This window comes from Crassostrea angulata, chromosome 7 (genome assembly GCF_025612915.1).
Source record: "Crassostrea angulata isolate pt1a10 chromosome 7, ASM2561291v2, whole genome shotgun sequence".
In the NCBI taxonomy this organism is placed as follows: domain Eukaryota; kingdom Metazoa; phylum Mollusca; class Bivalvia; order Ostreida; family Ostreidae; genus Magallana; species Magallana angulata.
Window position 1 is genome coordinate 9,026,821 of NC_069117.1, and position 21,419 is coordinate 9,048,239.

At 34.3% G+C, this 21,419-nt stretch overlaps 1 long non-coding RNA gene across 1 annotated transcript; it reads left to right on the forward strand.

Moving 5' to 3' along the window:
* Positions 1-476: 476 nt before the first annotated feature.
* On the forward strand, positions 477-10,294 carry LOC128156427 (uncharacterized). The gene is made up of 4 exons (XR_008239717.1): positions 477-608; positions 855-960; positions 6,175-6,231; positions 10,240-10,294. It is a non-coding gene; the product is annotated as an uncharacterized LOC128156427 (long non-coding RNA).
* Positions 10,295-21,419: the final 11,125 nt, after the last annotated feature.

Below are 21,419 nucleotides of genomic sequence, written 5' to 3' on the forward strand. Positions count from 1 at the left end.
ATTGGAGAAGTAGGAATCGATCTTACTTCAAAATGTTCCATACATAGCAACTGTCATAATGAAACATGAAGTCAAAGAATTCGCCATCAGCAAATACATTTTTTCAGGAGTGTGTTCTACTTTCAAAAAATGTTCAAAAACCTTTAGTAATACACTGTCGTGATTCAGGCAATGGGGAGGCAGCCAATATTGCTTTTAATGTTCTTAAAGATTCTGATGCTCTTCAACTACAAATTCATCGCCTCTGTTTTTCAGGGACCATTGAAGAACTGACTCTATGGATTGATAAATTGCCAAATGTAAAGTTTGGCATTACTTCTAAACATTTAACTGCTAATAATTTGAAGAAAATTCCTTTGAACAAACTTCTTTTGGAATCAGATAGTCCGTATTTATCTCCCCATGGGCCTTGGTTTATTTCATCTTTGGCTACACAAGTATCGAAGATTTTGAAGGCACGGTAAAGCAAAGGGCGCATAACTCTGTTTTGTTATGATGAAAGTGTCTCAATATTTTCGTATTTTTCTATGGCGGACAAAGTGAAAGTAGGTCACGTACAACGGCGAATTTCGCAGCCAATACTGTACGGACTGCTTTTTAATAAAGCGGTAAAATTAGAAAAAGCATTACAGCTTGCGTATTTTTAATTAAAACATTTTTAAACTTTGTAACTTAAGTCGTTTAACCAAAAGCTAAAGTTTGTGTTAGAAACTTATTTATGTTGTATACGCTATTCAAACAGACACTATCTTTTGAAAAAAATATAAATAGTGCCCTTTTTAAAATGTAAATACTGATTTACCTACGTGCACAGAAAAAATAATCATTTATAGACCACCTCTATATCGGAATAGAATGGATTGCCTGCCCTTGATTTCAAACGGAGATAACAAAGCCTCGCTTTCGAATTCCACCACATGCTTTTTTGATATGGCCGGATCAACATAAGAAAACTCTCAGGTTCATTCATTCATTCATAATTTATTTCCCTCCGTAGAGGATCATGATGATCAAATTATAACGTATCAAATTATTATTACAAACAAAACATCAGTAAATAAATAAATAAATAAATAAATAAATAAATAAATATCCGAACATATATACAAAAGAGCATGGGCATGCCAGTAAATAAATCATATTGTCACATACATTGAAATGATAATGCCTTATTGTATAAGGCTACAGTGTTTTTTAGGAGCCTGTAATTCAGCATGCGAAAAGATGCTGTTGCTGAGCTTTCAAGCGGTGTATCAGTTCGTCGCCCCAAAAGAATAACGAGGAAGTCGTCCTCGGCAAGGCCACACAGTTCCGCCGACAGTCTTATGTCGTATAAGTTGATGACCTCCTCCCACCATACATCTCGGAAGGTTTCGGTTGCTGCACATGTGCACGAAGCATGCGCAATTAAGTTTTTGAAGGGCCTTTGGCACAGTAGACAAGTGTATACATTGATGCACTCGCGGGTGTTGGAGATGAGTTTGCATACAAATTTACACAGGTTGATCTCGTAACAGTTTCTGGGGAGTTTCCAGAGTGATGAGGGATCTATGTCGTCGAAGATCAGACGAAAAGTTAAGAAGTCAGAATTATTTGATATACGAGTTTGACGCTGTGACTTGTATAGAGTTGAAACGGCGGTCCTCACAATTTTTTTCCATGTTATTTTTCCAGGGAATGAACCGTCATGTAGCCACTGTTTTAAGTGGTCTGTGAGTTCGTACTTTTGGATAATATCAAAAATTTCAGGTATAAATCCTTTTTGCTTCAGTGCTAAGTTATAAATGAACGAATACAGACGTATCGCAAATATTTTCTTTGTGAGGGTAGTGGAGTGTAAGCGACAGAGTCTTCCTAGGAATAATAATTTCCTTGTGTCGATTTCCGCTTCTATCGGTAAAACACCAAAGAGTGATTCACAAATGTCAGATCTACAAGATTTTAGTAGGTTTAACGAGTTTTTACAAACAAAGTGTTGAAACACGTTTAGCTTCTGAAGATCAGAGGAAGATATGCAATTCCATAGTTCACAACCATATAGGGCGGACGGTAACACAACCGTCTTGTATAAATGCGAGAGTGTCATTGGGTTGAGAAATTGCGATCCTATGTCAGAGAGCGCAAAGTACGATTTGCGTCCCTTGTTGCATGCTTCCGTTATCCTAGCAGAATGTTTACATCTGTTGTCAACAATAATACCTAAATGATTGTATTTGTCTGCTGTAGGAATTAAACATTGATCTAAAAACCATTGAAATGATTCTTTAAATGTACAATGTTTCGGACAAAATACTAACACACATGATTTGGTAGCATTAAATCGAAATCGCCATTTGTTTGAATACATAAAAGCAGTGTTTAAAAGTAGTTGAAGGCCTATTGGAGATAAGCTAATACATGAAATATCGTCTGCTAGGGATGGACAACTGCTGGGAACATTTAGTACACCAATATTTTTACTATTGTCCTCTAATTCAATTAGGAGGTCGTTAATAAAAACAAGATACAAAAAAGTGGACAGAACACCTCCTTGTCTGACACCTTGATTAACACTAAACCATTTTGATTTTATCTGGTTTACAATGACAGAGCTTGTAGTATGTTGATGACAATTGTTAATAAGTGTCCATATTTTACCAGTAACACCAATATTATACAGTTTGAACATAAGCCCTTCTCTCCACACTGTATCGAATGCTTTGCTAGAATCTAAAAAGCTTACATATACATTGTTTCCCTGTTCTGTGTTGTGCAAAATTGTTTCCTGCAAATTAAAAGATGCAGTTAAGCAGCTTAACGATTTTTGAAACCCTTGCTGCTGAGCATTGGGAAAATGAGCACTTAATGTTAAAAACTCAGATATGCGAGACAGAATGATTTTTTCAAAAATTTTAAATAAACAAGGTAGTAAGGCTACAGGTCTGTAACTGTCGCACATATTTTTGGGCTTCGATCCTCCCTTGTACAAAGGCACAATAAGCCCTTGTTTCCACTGAAGAGGTATTTTCCCCAAAGACACGATGGCGTTATATAAATTAACGAGGCATCGAACAAGTGATTTCCCCCCGTGAACGATATGTTCGTTAGTAATTGAGTCATTGCCAGGTGCCTTGCGGAGCTTCAAACAGCTGATTATTGCATTTAGTTCTTTTGTGGTAATGCAGCCCCCGGGAAAGTCGTGTATATCACTTTCACAAGTTGCAGTAATATGTTTCATCTCGAGATCTATCTGTGACTTGAAATCCGGATCGAACTGAACATCTTCTAAGGGGGTATATATACTTTGGTAATAGTTGGCAAAAGTTTCTGCCACCCCTTCCGGATCTGTAAGGGTTGTTCCTCCCTCATCCTGGATTTCGGGGTAAATGCGCGAAGTTCTGGGTTTTCGTCTCTTTGTCAGTCTCCAGAATAGACGTATGTCTACTTCTGCGGCTTCGTCGATTTCTTTGTAGACATCACACATGTAGCGTTCGTGTGCTTCTTCAAGGGCCCTCCGGAAATTTCTCTTGGCCTTTTTATATTCTAGGTATGACGTAAATTCCATCCCTCGAGGTCTTCCTAGTCCTATCCATATGCGCCGTTTGGCTCTTTCAATTTTATGGAGCTCCTTTACAGAAGAAGTCCAGCCAGGTCGGGTGAAAGGGTTGAAGGACGAAGATGGAATACAATCGTGAGCGCACTTATGCAGAATTTTGGTTAAATTGTCGATATACACTGAAATGTCTGTTTCATTGCGAAGTTCTTCACCAAACGCAGCGGAGAGATGTTCGTCAATTTTGTTCCTATACTCCGCAATATTTTCAGCGGTAGCTTTGTGCCATGCTAAAAGTTTTGTCTGGGAAGTCTTCAGGTGGTGGCATTGCATGGCGCGTAGATTAAATGTGGCAATTATCGGAAGGTGGTCAGATGTAAGTGAGAATGAGCCCTCTACGTATGTTAGGTAACGATGCAGCAATGTTAAAACAGATTTGTCAAATAAGACGTAGTCCAGGGTTGTTTTTTTATATGTGAAAGTATAGATTTCACCACAAGTTTTAAAGTCTATGTAAGGAGTACAAAGGTTTTTTCTAAATGCAAACGCCGACAGAATTTCTGACTTCCGTTCATTAGTTCCGGTTGAATCGACTAGACTGCCATTTAGGTCACCCGCTATTATAACTTTTCCATAATTCGAGTAGTGATTGTATAAATTTTCAAGTAAATTTAATTCGTACGCGTAATTGTCAACATTATTGTCAGAAGGTAAGTAAACACCCAATATGTACACGCATCCGTTGCATGTCTTTAGCTCAATTCCAATAATGCGGTTTGAGTCGAAGCATGGAATTTCCCGTATTGAGAAAGCTAAACATTTCCTATACATTATTGCTACGCCACCTCTGCCGGCGAAGAGTACGTTTGTATGAGTAGATTTTTCATCCTCAAATTTGACGAAACTTAAAAAGTCTGTATGTATTGTATCAAGGTAACCTCTTGTTTCTTGTTTAAGTTTGTGTTCCGAGAGTACAGCAATGTCACATTTCTCTCTGTCTAACAGCGAAGAGAGACACAGCGTGGATGAGAAGATACCACGGACGTTCCATGACATAAGAATGACCATAATTTAAGACAGAAAATACCAAAATGAAATAACATGTTTTGAACAAAATGACATAATTGGTTTAATGGTAATGACTGTCTTGATATGCCCGTTCGTCGTCTGTCTGCGGGTACCTTTGGTCACAACGAGAATCCCACTCGCGCTCACTATACCACTTGCGGCAGTGGACACCGTCGGGCCAGAATCCCGGTGCTTCTAGAGTTTGTGAGCAATTTGGCGAGACGTTGATTTTGGCTGTCCGGACTGAGTAGCGCCCTTTTGGTTTGAATAGGGTTAAGTACGAGATTTTAACCCCTTTGCTTTCAACATAAGTTTTGATGCCTTCGTAGGTTGATTCATGGTTTATTCCGGACAAATAATATCGGGCTGCCTTCTTGTATGTAACTCCGAGAAAGACATCTTTAGTTTGTTTAAATACGGTATTTTGAACTGAGCGTGGTTTTTCGTCAACAGTTACGCGACACAAAACACCATCGTAATTCACTGATCTTTTGGGCGTTATGCTCTCTGGAGAAGAGTCTCTATTTTTTGCGTATTTGAGACCAGCTGTCGTAACAGTATGACTATTGGAGCGTGGCGAGTTGAATGAAGAGGTGTCGATTGAATGTGCATTGTGTCTGGCTTCTTGAGGAACCCGACGGGGTGAATCGTTGGCCACCGGTGCACACGCAGCAACATCTCTATCGGCACAAGTTTTACCATCGGTATCAGACGTCTTGGGTTTAGACGGATTATCCATTGAGTCGCGTATAGAACGAATTCCATCGACTATGGCGTCATTTCCACGAGATGTTGTAGAGTTTTCTTTAATGGACCGTTCATTGGCAGTTTGTTCGACTACAGCACTGGCGTATGATTTGTTTGGGCTGGGTGCGTTGACTTTATTCTGAAAAAAGTTCTTTAATGTTATGTGGCGTCAATAGTTCACGACATTTTCCCGTTCTTTTTTTTTTGAAATAAAGAGCGGGAAAATGTGGCAGTATGTATATTGTGACGTAACAATAAATGATCGTCATTGTATACAAGTTTCACTTAGGGCAATTTCTTTTTAGTTTGTGGGTTTTTTTTGTTGGTTTTAATTTTAAAATAAATTATAAAATATCAATGCTTCACTATTTTCCTTTTCATATATATATAAAAGACCAGCTTCTGGAAGACATAAAATTGAATGGAAATACAGAGCTTTCTTAAATCAGTGGATTCAAAAGGAACACCACTGACCAGTTGTGTTAGTTCGAAGTCTTTATGATTGAAAAATTACCTGTAAATATTTCAACATAAAAATCTTTGCTTGCATGCAATTTCTTGAAAATTAAAAGAATTCAAAAAATCACCTTGATGTTTACATTGGTCCAATGAAAATGGAAAATTATTAACCCCCCCCCCCCCCCCAAACTGCAACCAGTATATTATTATGATAAGATTTATGAATAAAAGATATCTTCCAGTTTCTTAATTGGGGATTTGATTAGTAGTTTGAATTTTAAATTTCATGATTTGACAAAAATTTTCAGAATTGTCTCTAACTATTTCAAGTAGCTTCAATTGTTATATTTCTTTTTTGTTTTTATTAGATTGAATGTTTCATGGATTATCTGGATTATAAAAGTTCAGGAGCAGAAGAAGATGAAGTAAGTCTTCCACAAGCTATTTTAGAAAAAGCGGTCAATTTAATAGATGTAGCGAGGGGATTTCAGCAATTTATAAGTTTTTAAGCAATGATTTGCCCAACAAAATTCTTATAATTAAGGACCATTTACAAATGTATATAATTGAACATAATCTGAAACATTTAAAACAACTACTCGTACATGAATTGAAACAATACATAGACAAAAAAATTGGCAATGTTTTGAAAGCTTTGCGTGCTGAAGAGTTCATGAACATCACTGTCTATCGTTCAATGATGAAAAAAAACTGAAAAAAGCTTGTGGTTTACCTGACTATCTGTAGCAATTACTGCCAATAACCCTCAATGGAAAACCTTAACACAATAAATGTAAAGACTGCAATTGAAATTTTTGACCAAAGTCTGTTCAAAAACACTTCAAATTTTTTGAGAGATGCATTTTCCTTGCACACCAACACTGATTGTGAGCTTATTAACATTCCTGCTCTAAAATCAAAGCTACACATATATAAATCAAAGCTTAAAAGCAAAAGAGGAGATGCTAAAGAGCATTTTGAGAATGAATATTTCACAGTTCCAACACATACAGCAGCTCCTCCAGAAGGAAAATTTAAAAAATTTGAACACTCAGTTTATAAAGAGACGTGTGAAAAACTAGCTTTAGAGCTTAATGAAGTAAAGAAACAAACAACTGAAGAAATAACTAAAATCAGGTTTGACCAAGCCAATGAATTTGCCAAAAGTGAGAGAATACACAATAAAGGAATACTTCAATTGAAAAGATCACATTCTTTTGAATTAAGTCAACAGGGGAAAAATCAAAAATTGAAACCAACAAGAAATCCTCAAAAATCAAAACACTATCTGCTGAAATAAAACACCTGAATGGGAAACTGAACGAAATCTAGAACAGGAAAGAAGCATTACAATACAAAAATGTCTTGTTGCAAAGAAAACTATCAAGGGCATCAAAATTAAAATTGTAACTCAAAAATAAAGAAACTGGAAAATGTCATTTGTAAAGAAAGAAATAAAGTGTCTGATTGTTTAAGGGAAATAAATGCTTTAAAAGACCAAAATGTGGACATAAACAGCAAACTAGTTAAAGCCAATGAAACAATTGCAGATATGTCTAACAAAATTCATTGTTTTGATAATGACAAGTTAGATGAGTTAAGAGCAGAAATAAAAGATCTTAGGACTGATCGAGACTATTTACATTCACTTTTGCAACATAGAAACAGAGTTGTTAGACCCAGAATCAAACACATACAATGCAAGTACTAGACAGTGTATCATGAACTTCACAAGTTATAATGTCTCTTCTCAAAATGTAGGGCCAGTCATTGAAGAAGTATTGAAACTTGTTGGAAAAAAACCAAATTCTGTACCGTCTTGAAAAACTGTTGATAACATTGTTGTAGAGAAAATTGCTGTAGGTCACAGGCAACTGACAACAGTACTTGGTATCCCCCAAAACACTTGTCTCTTCGGCGATGAGACAAGAAAATATGGGAAGACATATCAAACATTTTTAGTTAGTGATGAATGCCAAACACTGTATTTTTTGGGACTAAGAGAAATGGTTAACAAAGCAGCCAGAACAACCATGAATACATTCCTAGAAATACTTAATGATATAACAGATATGTGTCAAACATATAAAAGTAATCACATTTCCAGTGGACATGACATTTTAGTTAATATAAAGAATTTCATGTCAGATAGGGCACAGACAAATATTGCTTTTTGTGCATTACTTGAAGACTACAGAAGTCAAATATTGCCTAAATTTATTCCCACTTGGAATGAATTAACAGAGGATGAACAAAAAATTGCAGTAAAATTGAACAATTTCTTTTGTGGACTCCACTTGCTTGTCAATTTTGCAGAATGTATCTCACCCATTCTTTTAGCTTTTGAAAAATTACAAGAGCATGAAAAATGTGAACTAGATGATGAATCAGAGGATGAAGAATCTTCTGATATTCCAATATATTCATCTGATCCTCATACCATTTCATTTCTTCGTTTTTGTAGTAAGTGTTTTTCTAGAGGAGGTGATGAAAAAAATGGTTGCTATGGTGCATTTCACACTTACTGCAAATCTAAATATGAGAATTTACACTTTGTTGATTTTAGAGGGAATAGGTTTAATATAATATTCCTCATGGGTCAAATTGCATTTTTTCATCGCAAAAATATCAGACATTTTTTCAAAAAGGTCATGGAGCATCCAATAAGCTACAAAAATTAACTTTGTCCCTTGTTAAAAAGCCATATGTGATTGCCTGTTGCAAAGTTCTTGGAATTTTGGCAAAAATTGTTACAGGTCCATTGTGGAGACTCATAGAGAGTAACAAGCATGTCCTAGATCTAAATCAAGATTACCATACTTTATTATTGTATTTTGACAAAATGAGCAAAGATGCAACAGGTTTCATTTCTGGGGAAGACCATTCATTTTGTGCTGAAGTTATGGAAAGAGATAAGGTTTATGATATGCTCATTCAACCAGAAAGCATTGATGGCATAGCCTGTGCATGTGCTCAATTAATATTTCAAGGACTGCACAAATTGCTGCAAAAGGCCATGAAAGAACAACTTCCTGGTGGTAAGTTCTATGATGCATCTGCAAATCTTCAACAACAAACTCAGTCTGTCATCCCCTACAATAAAATTCCACAGAGAGTTTTTGGTATTCTTGATTTCTTTCTACACTATCGACCAAATTCTACCACAATAACAAATGAGGCTTTCCTTATGTTTGTATTCAATAAGACGTCGCAGTGGTTAGAGTCCCTTCCAGATAATGAAAGAGAATCAGTAATAAAGGATAGTATAAAGGATGGTAGAAAAATAAAGGAAAAGTGCATTGAAAGACTGAGAGAAATAGAGAACAACAGAAAAGTTAAGTTGAGAGAAAAACAAGTAGCACTGGAGAATAAACAGAGGAATTTATTGAAAAAAAAGTCAAAGTACACCAATGATGTCCTTTACTATGGCTTATGGCAAAATACAGAAGATGTTGACAAAATATTGGATGAGTTAAAAGGTCTGGCTGAAAAAAAAACCAATATTAGCACAATTAAGGATAAGACAAAAAGTTTTGAAACAAAGTGTCAATGACCAAAAATTATTTCAAATGAGTGAAAAAAATAAAGCATATTCATTGGAAAAACTTACAGAAAACCTAAAAAAGTTAATTCAGGATGTTGCAGAAGGACCATTGGAGGAAAGGACAAATCATAAGAATCCTCTATTTGTTGGAAAAAAAATAATTCACAAGTTCAATGAAGGAGAATGGCCTGGAAGGGTTATTAGTGTTGTAAAAGGTTTTCCTGACTTTTATAATGTTGTATATGATTGTAACTTAAATGATCAGTCTAACCCAGTGGCTATTTACACATACAAGTTAAAAGATGATTATAAAGAAGGGAATTTGAGATTTGTTCCGGAGGTGAGGAAGAAAAAATATTTAATTGCTGGAGCTAATACACAAGTTGAAACACTCTGGGAAATGCACAATTTAAGCACAGACAATTTGTTTCAGAGGTGCACCAAATACACGTACACAGATTGAATTTGTCTTGAACATCGCGCCAAAATACTAACTACACAATTACACTAATTTTGCATTTATTTTAACACTTAACATATGCCTAGTTTTTCTTAAACTATCATATTTAACATTCTAATGCCCTGAAGAAGATATAATTTGGGTAAAACTGTAAATTTTGTATCCATTTTTACCGGTAACATTGACTGCTTGCCCTCAGATTGATTGATCTACATCAATTTAAGATTAATCATAATTTAATTTTATATTGCTGAAATTTTATATTGTATATGCACAATATTACATTCTTTTGAATTTATATGCTCACTTCTTATGAATTTTATAGAAAAATATCTTTAGATTCTCAACAGTACATAATTAGCTTATTTATTCTAGCATTTTGAAAATGATATGCACTTGGTAATATTATTGAACTTTTTTTCATTTCAGATTTCAACAGAATCGGATCAGACGCAGAGGACATGAAGTTGAAAATACGTGTACCGGTACCAAAAAATGTATTTTATAACATTCCTTAATTAAAAATTTATTAATTGTCTTGAAGTTTCGTATTTTTCAGTTAACTTGGTAATAACAAGTTAAGTAATTTGTATTACCATTTTAATTATAGCTCAGATTTATCAGATGAGCACTGAACATCATACATTTAATTAATTGCACATGATATTTAATGCATATTTCTCAAGTCTTAAATGGTGTTCAATGAATAATTTGTTTCAGAAAAACTTTTACTGGGGTTTTTATAATCCATTACCCCATGGACATTTTTTACTTATCCAACAGTGTAAATTTGCCGGGGGGGGGGGGGGGGTGGTTTTACCAAACGCTGTAACTTTTTTACTTTACGAGATATGAAGCTCAAATAAGTTACAAATAGTTTGAGAAAGATGATATTAACCCTATTTGTAACAAAAAATCTGATTTTTTTAATTTAAAAAAATCCTTTACCGTGCCTAGATTTTGAATATTCCGCCAACCGTTCTTATCAAAATCTGCAACAAAAATGCTAGGGAAGTTTACAATGTATAAAGTACAGAATATTTATTTACCTGTATGTTTTAATGTCTCTTGATTTTATGCCTCCTATATACTATGATGTTTACACATCTTAGTATCATTTTGATGCCGTTCATACGATTTTTAAATCATTAAATATTTACGTCTATAGCTTCAATTGTCTATAGATTTCATTAATTGTCCTATAAAAAATAATGGCATTGTGTTTTCGAGATGTTTACACATCTTTTTGGCACTATGCATTAAAATGTACATAAATGTAAGTTATTTATATAGCTTAATTGTATATAATGTTTTTTCTTACTTACTTTTGGTCTAACGTTAACAATCCATGCGTACCATGCGTACAGACGACAATTCATGTATTTTTCAACCTCCTTTTGTGAAGAGTTCATTTTGGATAACTCATACCATAATTTATTCGAATTATATATAATAATTTTCCTACATGATTGGGGGGAATGTGGTGTTTACGTCGGGCTCGGTGCCACTTATCAATAGAGTTCAATTACAGTGAAAACTCATCAGCGCCTTTATTCCCTTGTCCTGGAGACGTGCAGACGTATTTCTTAGGACTGAGGACCTGGGCCATCTACCGCTGACCTTTTGGTAAGCTTTAGTGTAGATTTATTTTCACAAATATAACAGTACTGGTAATACCATTCTTTTATCCCCATGAAGAAAGCGGAATTGCAACATCGTGTTCATGAATTAGAAATCGAACTATTAGAAGCAAAACACAGATCACAATCCAAACAAGTTACTGAAAAACAAACTTTTATACCTGAAACACGAAAATTTAAGAATTTTTGTTGCCGCCCTATGCCAAAATCCGATGTTTCTATTGATGATTGGATAGATGAAATTGAAATTGTATTCTCAGCACGAAAATATACAGATTTGCAGAAAGTGGATCTTATCTATTCACACTTAGAAGGCCAAGCGAAAGGAGAAGTTAAATTCCGCCCAGATATTCGGCAGGATCCGTACGCCATATTGGACGTACTGTCTCTGTTCGGCATTTGGCAATCCGGAATCAGTTACCTCGTTTCAACAGAAATTCTTTGAAAGAAATCAACAAGATTGAGAAACAATTAGACATTATTCGTACGCATTACTGGAATTATACTAAAACGTAGTCAGAAATGACAGTAGTGTTTTTCCGAACAAACACCCTACTTTGTGTGAAAAATTCGCTAATGGCTTACGTGATTCGTCTTTAAGAAAAGAAGCAAAGAAACTACTCAGGATAAAACCTACAGAATTTCACACCTTTCGGGATGAAATCATCGTATTCAGCGAAGAAGAGGAAACCGGACACAATACAATCGCTACTTCAACTAAACCGAACACGACCAACGATCAACAGAATTTAACGAGGCTGGGGGGTGGCTGCCATTTTAAAGCGTTTTATCTCTATACAAAAAAAAAATTTCACTTTAATGTTCTATAACTCTTACATCGTACTGAAATTGTCTTTTGAAAGAAATAGATATGATGGTATTGAAGTATTAGTTAATGAGTCAATTGATGGTAAACCAAGGGTTAGAAGATGCAAAAAAATCATTTCAGCTGTTTTTCAGCATTTTCTAACTTTTCAAAGGGAGGTAACTTGTAAAACTCCAAATATTTTGTTCCAAAAATTTCCTTTTATTTTTTTTTTTTTTTAATTTCACCATCGAAATTTTTTTTAAATGCTCAATCTTTATTACACATGTATTGATTATTATTATGTTAAAATTTTGAAATAATCTTGTGGCTACTTTTGTTTTGTGTTACATATTTGCATTTTTATGACATATATATTTTTGGTAAAATTGTGATAGTTTTCTTTATAACAAATAATGTTAACTTTTTCTTATTGTGTTAATTTTTTGTGATGTTATTGGTATGTTTTTTGCCTTTATTTATATTTCAAATATTTTTCATAATTATTTTTTTTTACATAATGTGCATTTTCTTCAGATGCAATAAATGATATTAAAAATTAGTTAAATTTGCTAAAATTGGTTTGCATGCAGATAACTCTTATAGTGTGTCAAAAATATGTACATGTAGTAAGTGTCGGACTCGTGCTCCACAATATTTCAATACCTGTGTTGATGTTGGCAAGGGGTGGCTTCGTCTTTCTACGTCTTCATTCACCAAGTCGACGAATCTAAAAATGATTCTAGGTAAGCGACATCTCTCAATAACCTCTGTATCATTTAAATAATCTAGAGGATTTGTCCTATCCCGGAAAATCATCTGTCGATGAAAACTTCTCCGAGCATCGTCTGCTAATAGCAAAACGGCAGCAATTTTATTTTTTGTTTACGTGCAAGTATATCGATTTAAGAGTGCCCCGGCATGCTCGTATATATAAGAGCAACTTCCATGGTAACTCGCAACTCTTAAAGAGACGCACTTACGTGCTACGTTCACGTTTACGATTTTTGAAATTTCTGAAAATTTTGAAATAAAGGGAGAACCTTGGGTTTGGCTGGTTATTTGAGGGGTATAAAGTGGTAGAATATTTATTGCATTCATTTTGTGGATAGAGGAGCTCTGATGTCAATTTCATTGATATATGGCACTTTAATACTGGTAGCACTTTTCATCAGATATGGAATGAAAATGCGAAACTGGCCAAAATTTTCACTTTCGGTTTTGTACTTGAAAAGTAGGGTGGGTTCAGAACACGAAATGTCACTCGAAAAGAAGGTGATTGACCCCCCCCCCCCCCCATCAATTGGTGATTATTTGCATGGGTATACATAAAGCTACCAATCCTATGGTAGTTTATGGCAGTTGCTTGGGACTGGAGCGTGGTTCTGGACCCGTGAAAATGTGAAAAAAGGGCAATTTTTAAGAAAATGTTGAGACCGTCCCTGGCTATTCTTTATAGTGCTATATGAAAGTTGTACTTGTTTTATTCTGAAATGTTTAAAAATTCTCAAGAGTCGGGACCATGTGTCCCCTGCATGCAAACCAATTTTAGCAAATTTAAAAACCCACTGAAAAATTAAATCTCATATATGAGCACTATGTGCCTCACATTTCCTCGACCAAAAAAACTATTCCCTGCCACCAAAAGGTTTATTTACGTCTGCTTCGTGTAGAAAATACCTCGATCCGTTGTCTGAAGAGTTCCAATGATTGAACATAACTAGCTTTTATCGCAAGTGCTACGTTTACGATAGGTTTAGTGAAACGCATATACATGTTTCTGGTTGCACTTCACTATAAATTTTTACTATATATTCTTACCAAAATTACGCAACTTTAGACACGGGTAGCGAATTTAAAACAAACTTCTGGGAATTTCCCTCTTTACAAGTTTTAAAACAATCGTTCCTTACCATTTTAGTAGCCAAAAAAACCCACGCAGCCATCCACAAAGGGACGAGAGTTTGTTTACATCAAAGTTACACATGTGCTTGAAAATCATGTCCGAGCCTTTTCATCCCCCTGCCGAAACAACTAGCATAAAAAATTCAAGTGACCCATTGTTTTTTTTACAAAAGTGGTAAAATCAGGCATTTTACACGATGGGTTTCATCTCATATAAAGGTACAGTTCCTGTCCCTAGCTGAAAACCACTAAAAACGAAGGGGAATTCGGGAATTATTCAGCCATGTTTTGACGTGAACCTTCGGAAAATAGTGTTGTGAGACCTGCAAGTAATCTATTTCTTTACACTTGCAAAAATAAAATCTTCAAACACAAAAACATTAATTGTGGAATAGATGTGGAAATTTACATAATTCTGTAGCTATATCAAAAAGTTATGAGCGATTATTAAAACATGGTGCTCGCGGTGGCCTCTGATTTATGAAAATATGTAAAAAGTTATACTGTATGTAATTTCACGGCGTGTTAAATCTGAATGATTTTTTTTTGGTTTTAATTTGTGCAAATATTCATGTCTATTCACAAGAGAATGCAAACTTGTTAATATCATGACGACCCGAGAATATATACATGTACAAGTTAGGGAACCTTGCCTTTTGGGGAGGGGTTGAAAAACTGCTGTTATATCATTCAAGTTTAAAGAATTGGCGTGTATTACCATCTAAATTAGCATTGTCTGGTTCTAATAAAACTAATGCGGGTGCTGCATCTTAGCTAAATTCATATTTCACTTTATTATTGCCGTTTTAGCAGCATTATTTTATAATTTCTGTATTCCATACAAGGGTCTAAATAACTCATTTTACACAAAATTCGAATTACATAGGTGTTTTGGTTTACGACGATAAAGCCAACTTTCTGGATAAGCTGCTGTATTTTTTCGGGGCAGTTTGGACGGTCCGATACACTATAATCGGGTCGCTGTTTGATGTTCTACGAAATTTCAGAGAAAATCTTAGCTAATTTTGAACGCGCCCTTCGGAAAAATAGTGTTGCGAGACCAACATTCACGCTCGGAAATCGTGTTATCCTACCTTTACGATTTACGAATTGTTAGTGAATTGGTCGCCAGCACCAGTCCCGAGGAACAGACTTAATCTACCGTAGGAATTTTTCTGAACCCACCCTGTTTCTCAAGTACAAAACTGAAAGTAAAAAATTTGGCCACAGTTTTGGATTTTATTTCCATTTCTGATGGAGAGTGCTGCCAGAACTAAAGGGTCATATATCATTGAAATACATTTAGACATGAGCTCCTCTATTTACAAAATGAATGTCAAAAATATTCTACTAATTTTTACCCCTCAAATAACCAGCCAAACATCAGGTTCTCCCTTTTAAAAAAAAAAAAAAAACCCGATTTTTCGCGCGAAACTATCCCCTGTCACTTTTATCCCTGTCTTTCGTGCTAAACTATCATTGCCACCTTTATCATTACAAAGACAAATTACTTTTTTAAAAAAATGTTTAGCATCGAAAACGCAAACAAGGGTCTTTAAAAAAAGAGAGGAAATAAATAACACGTGTTATATCTTTTTTAATTTAATAATGATATACATTGTATTTAAAATTTAAAGTAACGATTCTTTAAGGTCAGACGACACGTTCCTCGAGAAGCCAATATCGTTCCCTTAAGGTGGAATGCTACACCAAAATATGTTTATGGATCGTTAAAGTGGTTTTCTGAATCATGTTTCTGAGTTATGATTTCGTTGTTCAAAGAAGGATATTCTTAATTATTTTTACAATTTTTTGGGGAATTTTTTAAGAGAAAGTGAAAAATCTGTTTTAAATAGACATGTCTAATAGAGAGGATATGTTAGACAATCATTTAAAAAAAAGAAATTGAAGCAAATTGGCGAAATTTATGAAATTTCGCTTCTGTACTTTTCAAAATTGGTTTACATGCGATCGAAATTAAACTGATCCCGACTCCAAAGATTAAAAATTTAAATATATAACAAATTCATCCAAAAACTATGTTTGGTTGTAAATTTCGAGAAAAATTGATTTCTTGTCTGCAGGTGTAGAAATATTGTTGATTTTTAATTCTTTTAAAAATGAAATCGGAATCAGTTTGTTTCGGAATCGAATTAAATTTTGCAAATTAGAAATATTTCTAACATTCATAATTCTTTGTATGTACACAACTGAAGACTCGTGCTTAACTGATTTTCAATCTTCTTATTTATATTAAGCATAAATAAAAAGATTCTTACGTTAAACACATTCAATATAGGTCGAAAAGTCGAATATTTACTTCAACATTCAAATTAAAAACAAAACCTTTGTTTACATAGCAAAGAATTGTAAACTGTGTATCTCACTTCAAACCTTATGACTGATACTCAAATTTGGTTGACTAGAAGAAATGCCTTTCTGGAGCAAATTTCGACTACAACCGTGACCATGCCCCTTTAAAATGTTTAATCTATAGGTTTGAAATATATTAAAATATGATTTTTTTCATTTTCTTTATTAATTATTATTAAAAATCAAGATATCAGTAAGCCAGTGCTCATTAGTAATACCCCCGCTCTGATTTGAAAATGCAAATACGAAGTCGACATTTCACAAGAAGTTGACGTCCGATTGGTACAAATGTAGACCCCACAAAATAGCATGCCTAAACAAAGCGTGTGTTAAAGTTTTAAACATCTGCGATTAATAGAAATCTTAGACGGAATTTGATTTGAAAATTTACACTTAAAAAAACCAAAGTGATAATTTAACAGGAAGTTGAAGTCCGATTGGTACAAAAATAAACCCAATATACATTGTAAGACATGCCAAACCAAAGAGTGTGTTAAAATTTAAAGCATCTGCAGTTGCTGAGAAATCTTTGACGATGTTTGGAATAGATATATATATATATATATATATATATATATATATATATATATATATATATATATATATATATATATATATATATATATATTTGGAAATTAGGATTATAAAAACAAAGTCACCATTTAATAAGAAGTTGATGTCTGACTGATACATAAATAAGTCTCACCAAATGGCATGCCTAAGCAAAGAATGTGTTAAGACATCAAGCATCTGCGATGAATAGTTGCTGTGAAATCTTTGACGAAAATTTGTTTGAAAAATGCATCTGATGATGCTGATGCGAAGATTGTACAGACTACTGTGGAGTATGCAAAGTCAAAGAATGTGACTGTTACTGGAGAGGACACATACCAACTGGTTTTACTGTGTTATCATGTTGATTTGAAATCATGTACCATCTATTTTCGCACTGATCCTAAAAAGTCTACAATAAGAATGAAAGTTTGGAACATTTAGAAAACGGAACAAGATATGTGGGAACAGATGTGTTCTTTGCTACAAACCCTAGAACCAACTTCTGAAGATGCCAATTTACATTCTTTGAGATTTTTAATACCAAACTCAGGTATAGCTAGGTCGGTGTGAAAACTTGGAACCTACTGAATTGGGTTGGTATGAATCTGATAATTATAAGTTTTTACTACTGAAAAGTACTCTGCCCCCAGCTCCCGGAAAACCTTTAAAAGTAATACCATGCAATTGTAAACTGAACTGTGATACCAAGACTTGTACGTACCAAAAGCATAGTATTGAAAGCACAACTGGTTTGGGAGAATGTCAAGGGGTGAACTGTTCTAATGCTGTTGGTTTCGTGTCCTCTGATTTAAACGTTTGTTAGTTGTTTTTTGAACTTTGTCATTTTTTAGCAAAATATTGCATATAGGGTACCCTCATTGTACGGATAACTCCTCCTACAGTTTTCAAGATAGGAAGTTGTTCTTTTGCAGATTAATTGTACATATACCAGATGTGTGCATATTGCTAGGATTTTAATTTCTGATTATTTATGAAAAAATACCAGCTTTTGAACTTAGTCAGATTTTGGCAAAATATTGCATATAGGGTACTCTATTTCACTGGACACGGGTTGACATGGATTATGGATACAGTTTACATAAAGAAAACCCGGTTTGCTGTCAAATTGACAGATTTTCACTTGTTAATCATTTTAAACTAGTTAAATAGGTATTGCTAGATACATGTAACAAAGGATGTGGAATGAACCAAATTCACATGACTGACAACATATAACAAGCCGGTCATTTTGCACCTTAAAATTTTTAAACCAATTATCTCCCCTTTATGAAAAAAAAGAAAATTTTAAATTCATCAAAATATCTGCGGTAATTAAATGATTTACTTTATTTCATATTTTAATTAAGAGAAAGTTTATGAATGTATTAACCAAGAGAGTTTAACGAATTTTAAGATATTTTTTACAATATCTGAATAAAACATTTCCCATAGACTTAAATGCAAAATTCAAGTTGTTATTAGTTGGACCATAATCCAAAGTTTGAAAATTCCTTTGGTGGAGTATTTCTATATGATAACACCTTTAAAATGATATCATGATTAAGAATATGTAGAATATGTGCTTGTTATACATCTACATCGAATACCTTAAAATATAAAGTAAAAAAAAATATTTTTTTTAAAAAGATTTTTCACTAAATATGAAGGTTTTAGATTTTTAAAAACTTTTAGTATATGATTGTCTAGGCATTATACTTTCAAGCTATACTAAAAAATAAATCGGTTGCAATTTTGTTAAGGTTTGGCAAATTCCAGGGTAGAATGACTGGACTAAAATAAAAGTCTGTGAAATCTTCGAGTAGCTATGGAAATTGTCAACAGATGCCAAGTATCGCAAAAAATGTCTGCCGTCGTTAGTTCGACATGGTAATTCCGAATTTAGAAAATATATTTTAAACATCCCGATCACAGTTATAAAATATTTTATTCAGTGAACGAAGAACTTTGAAATAAAAATTTACTCGGTAATTCTAAATTTTTATGCATGATAGCATGATAGCAAAATAACAACTGTCATTTACTGTTATTTCATAACAAGAGGCCAATAGGCCTTATCGGTCACCTGAGTACCATATCCCATATACAAACTTGTCAAGGAGTCTCTTACATGCATTTAATTAAGTTTCATTCTGGAGTAGAAAAATAATAATATGATAATAAAGACTACCTCACTGCCTTAAATTTTCCAAGGACTGTGAAACCTAACAAAAACTCGGGAGTTTCTTAATTTGTTGTTTATGAGTCGAACATTATGTGTGCTACACAAATGAACACACAAAGTGCAATTTGCCCAGCATCCTAATTTTTAATATGTGTCTTAGTTCTGTTATCCTTCTGACAGCATGATTGAACCTGCATACATATCATCAAGATTTAATCTAACATAAAAACAAATCAGAAAGATTTCTAGAGCATTTAAATAAAAAGTAACGGTAAGAATCCCCATAAAGAATGAAATAACATTTTATGTTTATTTATGACAGTACAAAATTTTGATTCACAACCAGGCATAGTATTTTTTAATAAGCTTTATCAATTCTGTATAAACATTGACCCAGTCACCAGCAGCAATGTGCATGGCTTATCTACGTCAGAGAACACATGCATGCTGGGGGAAAATGGATTGCCACCGAGAGTGTTAAATTGATACGAGAGGCCAATAGGCACTAACGGTCACATGAACATCATAGCCCATACACAAAATTGTTGGAGTCTCTTAAAGTGGTTCAACCCTATAGCCTGAACCCCTGGTCCAGGGGCCATGAATTTTACAATTTTGGTAGAGGGCTTCATGGACATCATAACCATGCATTCAGTTTTTTCCTCACATGTGTGGAAGTAGAGAAGAAGATTTTTGAAAATTTAACTTTTTTTTTGCATATTTTGTCCCGCCTGTACCCCCCCCCCCGGGGGGGGGGGGGGGAGGTTAGCCATGAATTTCACAATTTAGGTTCCCCTTACCATAGAAATGCTTCACACCAAAAATGGTAACAATTGGTCTTTTAGTTTTGAAGAAGGTAAAAGTGTAAAATTGTTAACACGATGACGGACGAAGACGAATTGCAATAGATCACCTTAGTGACTCAGGTGGCCTAAAAATCTTATGATAGAAATATACAAAAAGGTTACAGACCTCATTACTAAGTTTTAAAGTTTTGAAATTTATTTAGCAACAATTAATTTTTTTATGTGCACTTCCTTTAACACTACATGTTTATTTTGGCCCCGCCTTAGAGTCAGAACCCCTATCTCTGGGGACATGAAATTAAAAATTTTGGTATAAGGATTCCTGGTCTACGAAATTATGAATTTAGTTTTCCTAACAGGTTTGTAAGAGTAGAGAAGATAATTTTAAAACATTATATGCATTAACACTATACATCTATTTTGGCTCTACCCTGAAGTCAAAACCCCATACTCCAGGGTACATGAAATTCACAATATTAAAAGAGCACTTCCCGGTTAACATTATTATGAGGTCAGTTTTTCTAACTGATGCGTGAGAGTAGAGAATGTTTCTAAACATTATATGCATTAATAATATATAGCCATATTGCTCCCCCTACGACCTGAACCCCTGACCCAGGGGCCATAAATTTCACAATTTAGGAAAAGGAGTTAATATACATCATAACCATGCATTCAGTTTTATTCCCACGAAGAAGATCTATGATTTAGTCAGTCACTATTCTGTCTCAATTGTTATTTCACTGATTATGCATTGTTGTCCATTTTATTCATACATTCTTTCGATCCAAGTCAGATTTTTCGATTTATTACATACATCGAAAATCAAAAAAATCCTCAAGATAAGCAATTGCAGTATAACCATACACTTTACAGACTGCACTACTAAGCCGTTGAAAATTTTGAGGGCTTTTAGCAGCGCCAAAGGTAAGCTTAGTGTCATACAGATATGTTGGCGACGTAGCATTTACAAACTGCCATTTTAACCCAGTAGCCCAATAGTTAGAATGGTGAATGGGGACTGATCTATAAGCAGACTGTAGATCTATCTTTGCAAGATAACAACCTTCACTAATGACCTTACTAACAACACGTAAATCCATGTATGAACATGAAGTATCCGACTGTACATAATCATTAACAGACATATGCAACGGGCGACTAGCATCATGGATAAGCCTAACCTTAGAATGTGATTTAGGGATAGCTCCTAAGGCACTATCAATAGTAGGTTTGACACAAGTAGCCACATAATTTCCATTTGACAATTCATACAGTATCTGTTTCTCAACTTGTTCTGCATATTGAAAACATGACTGATAATTATCAGCTTCACATGGGAC